Here is a 6,807-nt window from a genome sequence, read left to right on the forward strand (position 1 = left end):
TGACCCCAGAGTTTGAAATTACAACTATTGAATTTATACACATATTATGAGTGCTTCCAGGATACAAATCTCTCTAAACATCTCAATGTCCTGGCATCCATCTACTCTATGTCGCTTGGTTAGGTTGCTCAACTCTGTGGTTCACTCAATACACTAGATGTCCAGTAAGAGAACCTATATTGACATACCCCTTAGTGAGTCTCAGCCCCCAAATCACCCTGGGGAAACACCTCCTGGATGGACACAGTCACTACTCATGGATTACTGAACTGGAATGATGTAAGGATTGCTTTCATGGTGTCTTGCCACCTGCTGAAAGAAAGGTCACCCACTGCTAGAAAGCTCTTTTGCCTTGGTGGAAAAAAAGCCAGACCACAATGAAGTTAAAAGTCATGAGGTCATTTCACAATCTTAATGCATCAAATATTTACTGAGGGCCTGCCATGTGCCAAGCAGTGTGTCAGGCACTGTGGACAGAAGGCTCTGCCTTAGAGTTTTGATCCTGGAAGGGTGTAGGGGCCATGCTTCAGTCGGAAGCAAGGTTGGGAGCTTGTCCTGAAGCTCTGTTTGTGTCATGAGCCCAGTTTTTAGGTAGATTATACAATGGAGCTGGTTCTGGAGGGCTTAGGGAAGATTGCGGGGGTTTCACCATCCCTTCCTGCAGTTACTGGAACTAAAAAGAGTTTTTTCAATCTAGAGAGAAGCAAACCCAGATAATCTCAATCTAATGTGGTAAATTCTGGGACAGATGAATAAAGAGCCGGCTTGGGGATCAGAGGAGAGGTACTCACCTAGCACGAGAGGCTGGGAGGGGTCTCGCAGGTGGGGATACTGGCAGCAAGTCCTGTTCTCCAGGTTTTCTGAACCTCAAAATCTAAACATATGATCTGAAAAAGCATTCATTTCTTCATCTGCCCACTTATTTGCAGTAAAAGTCTTACAATAGTTTAACAACAAAAGGACATTTAGTTCTGCATGTAACACATTACCTTTATCAAAAATAATAAAGTTCCAAGAAATCAAAACTGTCCCCTCAAATCTGGGATATATGGTGATGTTAGCTATGGTATATTTGTCAACTAAAAATTGATTATTATGCTTACATAATAACATCTTTCTGCAAGGTGTTTTCTTCTTTCTCTTTTACTGCATTTTCCCCCTAAATGTGTTAATGAGGTACCAGTGTATGATTATACCCAATGGTCATATGATAGTGATACATATTATTACATGCCCAACATAAGACAGATGTCTCTGTCAGATAATTCTGACACCCCATCATGTTCTCTGTGAAGGACATCAATTCATCCTGACGTGGATACGAATTTTACCCCCTGAGCTCAACTGACTATTGAAAGCCTTTGAATTTAACTTGATGCTCAGAATAGCTTCAGTCCACGTATCTGTCAGAAGAGTGTAATACTGAATTCACTGCCCCTCAAAATCTACCCAGCATTCAGGTTAGAGAACAATTTTCTTTCTTTCTTTTTTTTTAGTATGTATAAAAATTTCATTTATTTTTCATGGTTGAATAATACTCCTTTGTATGTGTATCTCATAATTTGTTTACATATTCATTTGTTCATGGACACTTAGGTTCTTTACACCTTTTGGCCATTGTGAACAACACGGCTCTGAACACTAGTGTACACCTATATGGAGAACAGCTTTCACAGAGGAAAGCCAGAAGATGCTTTGTCATTTGCTCCTGAATAATCCAGGCCTTCAGATGGCTTCTCCCCGCCACTGCATACTGTGGGCACCCTATTGGCCCTCTGCAGAGTCCCTTTGCCTGAACTGTACTTTGTGACACTGCCAACAACCTTTATTGAGAATTATTATAAGGAACGGCCCTGTGACTGTGGCCTGCATGTCTGCTGTGTGGGTGTTACTGAGACCATCCACTTTCACATGATGTCCTATGTCCTCGCTGTGAAGACTCGCAGGAGAAATTGATTTCTGATCTCAGTAGCGGGAATAATGGCCCTTCTAATTCATTCAGTAAACATTTACTGAGCACCTCCTACATGCAGGCAATATGAGACGTGCTGGGAATACACTCATAAATGGAATACAGTCTGGTAGGGAACACAGACATCAAATAACCAATTACCCCATCAATCATTACAGTTTGACAAATGCTTATAAGAAAAATAATGAGGGGGGCACTTAGGGCTGCCAGTAGGGGGACATAGGGGAGCCAGTGAAGAGTTATTTGAGGAAGTGATATTTCTCCTGGTTTTCTATTTAATCATCCTGACGTGCTTCAGCTATGGTGCTGGAAAGTTAAAAGTCAAATTTATGACTCGCCTCTAGAAAGAGTACAGGATTGGGGATCAAATCTGATTTCTGGACTCATTTATCTGTGGAACAAATATTTACCAAATGCCTGCTATGTGCTAGAACCAGGTAGGCACTGAGCATATACAATAGTCAATCAGATAAAAAGGTCCCAGACCTCACGGAGCTTATAGACATGACAGGTGGGAGGTCTGGACAAAGAAACGAATGTTAAAACGTGGTCTGTAAGCGCTATGCCTGGGGGAACCTAGGCAGCAACAGAAGGATGGGGGAGAAAGACTAACTAACCCCAGCTCGAGGGCAGGAGGCTGTCCAGAAGAGGTGCTTGGGGATGTGAAGTCCAAGCTGAAATGTGACTTTAGTAAGACAAAGAGCATATTCCAGCCGCAGTTTCTATGTGAAGATCCAGATGTGAGAAAGGACAAATGACACGTTCAGGGAACTGGAAGAGTCCAGTGTGGCCAGAGCATGGGACGGGTCATGTGGCTAGAGGGGTAAACTGAGGCCAGTTTGCGCATAGCCCCATGAATCAAAGTGTGGGTTTGATTTTATCCTGAAGACAATGGAATATCATTGAAGAGAAAGGGTTCCTACTCTTATTTTTCCTTTGCCTCATTTTTCTCTAGTTTACACACACACACGCCCTTAAATCCTTTCATCAACAAGGTGAGGGTATAACCAACTAATTCACCAGATCACGTCATTAAAGAAAGATAGCTCAAGAGAGGAAAATCCAACACAACACATTCATACGAAAATAATATCCAGCCAATCAGAAAGGATATAGAGCGGGGGGTTTGGGGGAAGAGTGTAGCTCAATGGTAGAGTATGTGCTCAGCATGCATGAGGTCCTGGGTTCAATCCCCAGTACCTCATTAAAATAAATAAGGCTAATTACTTCCTTCTCCCACCAAAATTAAAAAAAAAAAAATTTGGACAAAAAAGTTCTCTAAAAAAAAGAAAAAAGGAAGGATATAGACATTTGCATAGAGTGTCTCTTAAAAGATAAACAAGAAACAGGCAATAGTGGTTGCCTCAGAGAGGTAAACTAGGTGGCCAGGGAATAGGGATGGGAAGAAGGCTGTTACAGTGTATTCCTTTTTACCTTTGGAATTTTGTACCATTTAAGTAAAATTTATTTTAGAATAAATAGCCCCAATCTGGTGGAAAAAAAAATTAAGTCAATAGTTGCAGGCTCTCTACTACCCCATTTCTCTCCCAGACAATCCATCAGAATGCCAGGCTAGGATGACAGCATGCTGATGTGACAGTGAAAAAAATCAAAGGAGCCTTGGCTAAAAAACAGCAAGCTTTGGTGATGGGTAGAATGAAGGGGGCAAAATGGACAGAGGATGCAAAATCAACCTTCACATGTGCTCTTGGGCGGGCGTGCATACTCCTCAGTCTTGGCTTCGTCACATGTAATGTAGCAATAATGGTGGCCTGTGCATCACAGGGCAGTCGCGGGAATTAAATATGCTGGATCCTGGTTATTAAAAGGTGAATAAGACTGTACCTGATAAAGGAGAACTGAGGCACAGAAAGGTTAGGTAGTCTCAAAGAGATCTCAGTCTGGCGTGGAGGAGACAGATGAGTAAGTCACAGGCAATTTCAGCACCCTGAGAAGTATCTCAGGGTCAGAGGGGGCACTCCAGGAGGAATCTGTAGGAGGCAGGCTGTCTTAGGCTGGGTTCCCTAGGAACAAAGTCTGAGATGGGGTTCTTGTATAACTGAATAATTGAGGAATGTTCTTGAGAGAAGCCTGTAAGGGAGTGAGGGAGGCAGGATAGGGCAGGGAAGAATCTGGACAGGAGGTGTGTTTTGCTTAGGGACTGGCAAACTGGTCTTCAGCCCAAATCTGTATTTCTGTAAATGAAGAACTGTTGGACTGAAACGCAGTCACGCTCATTTTGTGAATGTATTATCTATGGCCAGTTTTGCGCTATGACGACCGAGTTGAGTAGCTGTGACCAAGGCCATGTGGCCCACAAAGCCTAAAACATTGACTATCTGGCCCTTTATGGAAAGTCTGCAGTTCCTGGTTTAGCTGAGTCTAACCTCAGCCTGATCCTGGGGGGAGCCCTGGAGCCTGAACAGCATCGCAGGATTGCCCCACCCCAAGACAAGGTGCCTGGGCTCTTCTGTACCTATGCGTGGGGCCAACTTCAGGACCTTGTGCTTAGAAGGGCCCCAAACTTGGAGATAAGGAGAGAGGTCCAGGCTGGAAATATAAACTTGGGAGTCATCAGGATATAGATGGCATTTAAAGTCTAGTCTTTAAAGTCTGGTATTTAAAGCCTGAATGAGATCATCTCGAGAATGATTACACATAGACACGGAATTTTCTGAGCCTGGAGGCGTATGTACCAACGTGTACAGGTCAGGAAGAGGAAAGGATTGATGGAAAAAGACCCAGGAGAGGCCTATGAAATAGGAAAAAAACTGAGACAGTGGTTTCCTAGAAACCAAGTAAAGAACACACTTTAAAGAAGCAGCAACCAGCTGTGCCGAATACTGTCAGGGAAGCAGCGAGTTAGGGGCAGGATCTGAGGGCAGTATGGTTACACCCAGAGGTCCACAGGGAGTCTGTAAGCTCAAGGTGGGTGACAGGAGCAGCCCCAATATGCAAATGCACACACGTACACTCACACCGGGCACCTACAGCCACACTGGTGTCCTTATCGGGGACTTGCAAGTCTGGTATATAGAGAAGAGGTCTGGGAACACAGAAGTTAATTTTCGACAAGAGCAGTTTCAGGAGAAGTACATGAGCAACAGCCTGACAGAATGAGTTCAAGAGCGAGGGAAGAAATTGGAGACAGCAAGTACAAACAACATTTTCTAGGCGCTGTGTTGAAAAGGGGCACAGAGAAATGGAGGCGTAGCCAGAGAATTATGTTGAGTCAGGAGAGGGGTTCTGCTTTCAGGTGGGAGAACCTGCGTCGTGCTAGTGGAAAAGATTTAGGAAGAGAGGGAAAAATCGATAATGCAGGAGGGGAGAGCTACAAGACGGACATTCTTGAGCTGATGGGAGGATATGACACTTGAAGTCATGAGGAGAGGCTGACCTCTAGGAGCGGGGACAGTTTGTCCACGGTACAGGACACAAGGCAGAGCTGGTGTGCCTAGATGAAAGGAGGCTGATGGATATGATTGTGGGAGCTCAAGTTCTCTTGATGGCTTTTATTTTCTCAGTGACATAAAAAGCAAGCCCATTAGTTGAGAGAGAGTAGAGGTTTGTGGAAGGAGAGGAAAGGGTCAAGTGGCTATCCAGAAGAGTGGCCGAGCGAGTGGCTCATTTTTATATCTTCTACAGCACCTTCGTGACTTTGGCAAGTATGTTCTCAGTGTCTTTTGTGTCCCAGGCACTTTGGTAAACACCAAATGCTTCTTGAGAGAAGTGTGTCTGGAAAGCACCTTCAAACGCATCCCAAGCATGTTTTAGATTTGCAGCTGAGTGCAGCCTGGCAGAGAAGAAGCAGTGGTGATTCAGATTTGGAAGATGCCAGAAGCCTCTCTTTGGGGCCACTGCAGAAGCCTCCTAAACTGGTTTCCTGGAATCCGTTTGGTTGAAATACAGATCTGATCACGTCACACCTTTTCTTTAAATCCTTCAGTGAAGGTATACAAGAACTTGGGACAAACTGCTTCTATGGAAGAAAATAAGAACACTGGGGTACAGAGGTGAGAGACTTACTTTTCAAGGGTATCTTTGTATAGTGTTTGGAGAAAAAAATAACTACGTGCATGTATTCACCATTCAAAACAGAGCAAAACCCCCTCCTCAAATTTTTTTTCTAGGGCTTCCCACTGCCGCTAAGGGAAAGAGAATCCTTGATCTTTCATGCTCTGCGTGGTATGGCCACGCTGCCCTCTCCAGCCAGATCTCCTGTTGATCTCTCTTCCTTTGACTCTCTCCAATGAGGCTACACTGGCCTCCAACTCAGCTAGGCGAGGCTCTCCTGGGCCTCAGGGCCTTCTCGGCAGCTTTTCTTTCTGCCTTACTCACTCTTATTCCCATCAGATGAGGAAGGAGCCAGCGCGCAGCCGCTCGCCTGGCCTTGCCTGTTATGGGGAAGGGGCAGGGGATGACAGTGCCGGCATCCCTTGGTTCAGAGGGCACAGAGGGAGAGATGAGTTGGGGTCACACCGCCTTGCTCACAGGGTCAGACAGTTCAGAGACACGGTGTGATGGATCTCCTCCAGAAGGCTATTGGGGACCGGGCCTGGAGCCAGGGATGGATTTGCCAGCTGTGAGTCAAAACATGGCGTCCTCCCCCTCAAGCAAGGAAGCCTGCACCACCGGCTACGACAAAGACTGCAAGGCAGGAACGCCATGATCTGCCCAGCAGCGAAGGGAGGATGAGCCGGAGCAGCCGGCCGCACGGGTGGAAAAGCTCGCTCGCCCGACGCCTGCGCACTCGGGGCCCTGAGCCCCGACACCCAGGCTCCGCCCCGAGGAGGGCCTGCGACCGCGCCCCGCCCCTCGCCTCTGCGTGCGCACCG

Source organism: Camelus ferus, chromosome 13 (genome assembly GCF_009834535.1).
Source record: "Camelus ferus isolate YT-003-E chromosome 13, BCGSAC_Cfer_1.0, whole genome shotgun sequence".
NCBI classification, from domain to species: domain Eukaryota; kingdom Metazoa; phylum Chordata; class Mammalia; order Artiodactyla; family Camelidae; genus Camelus; species Camelus ferus.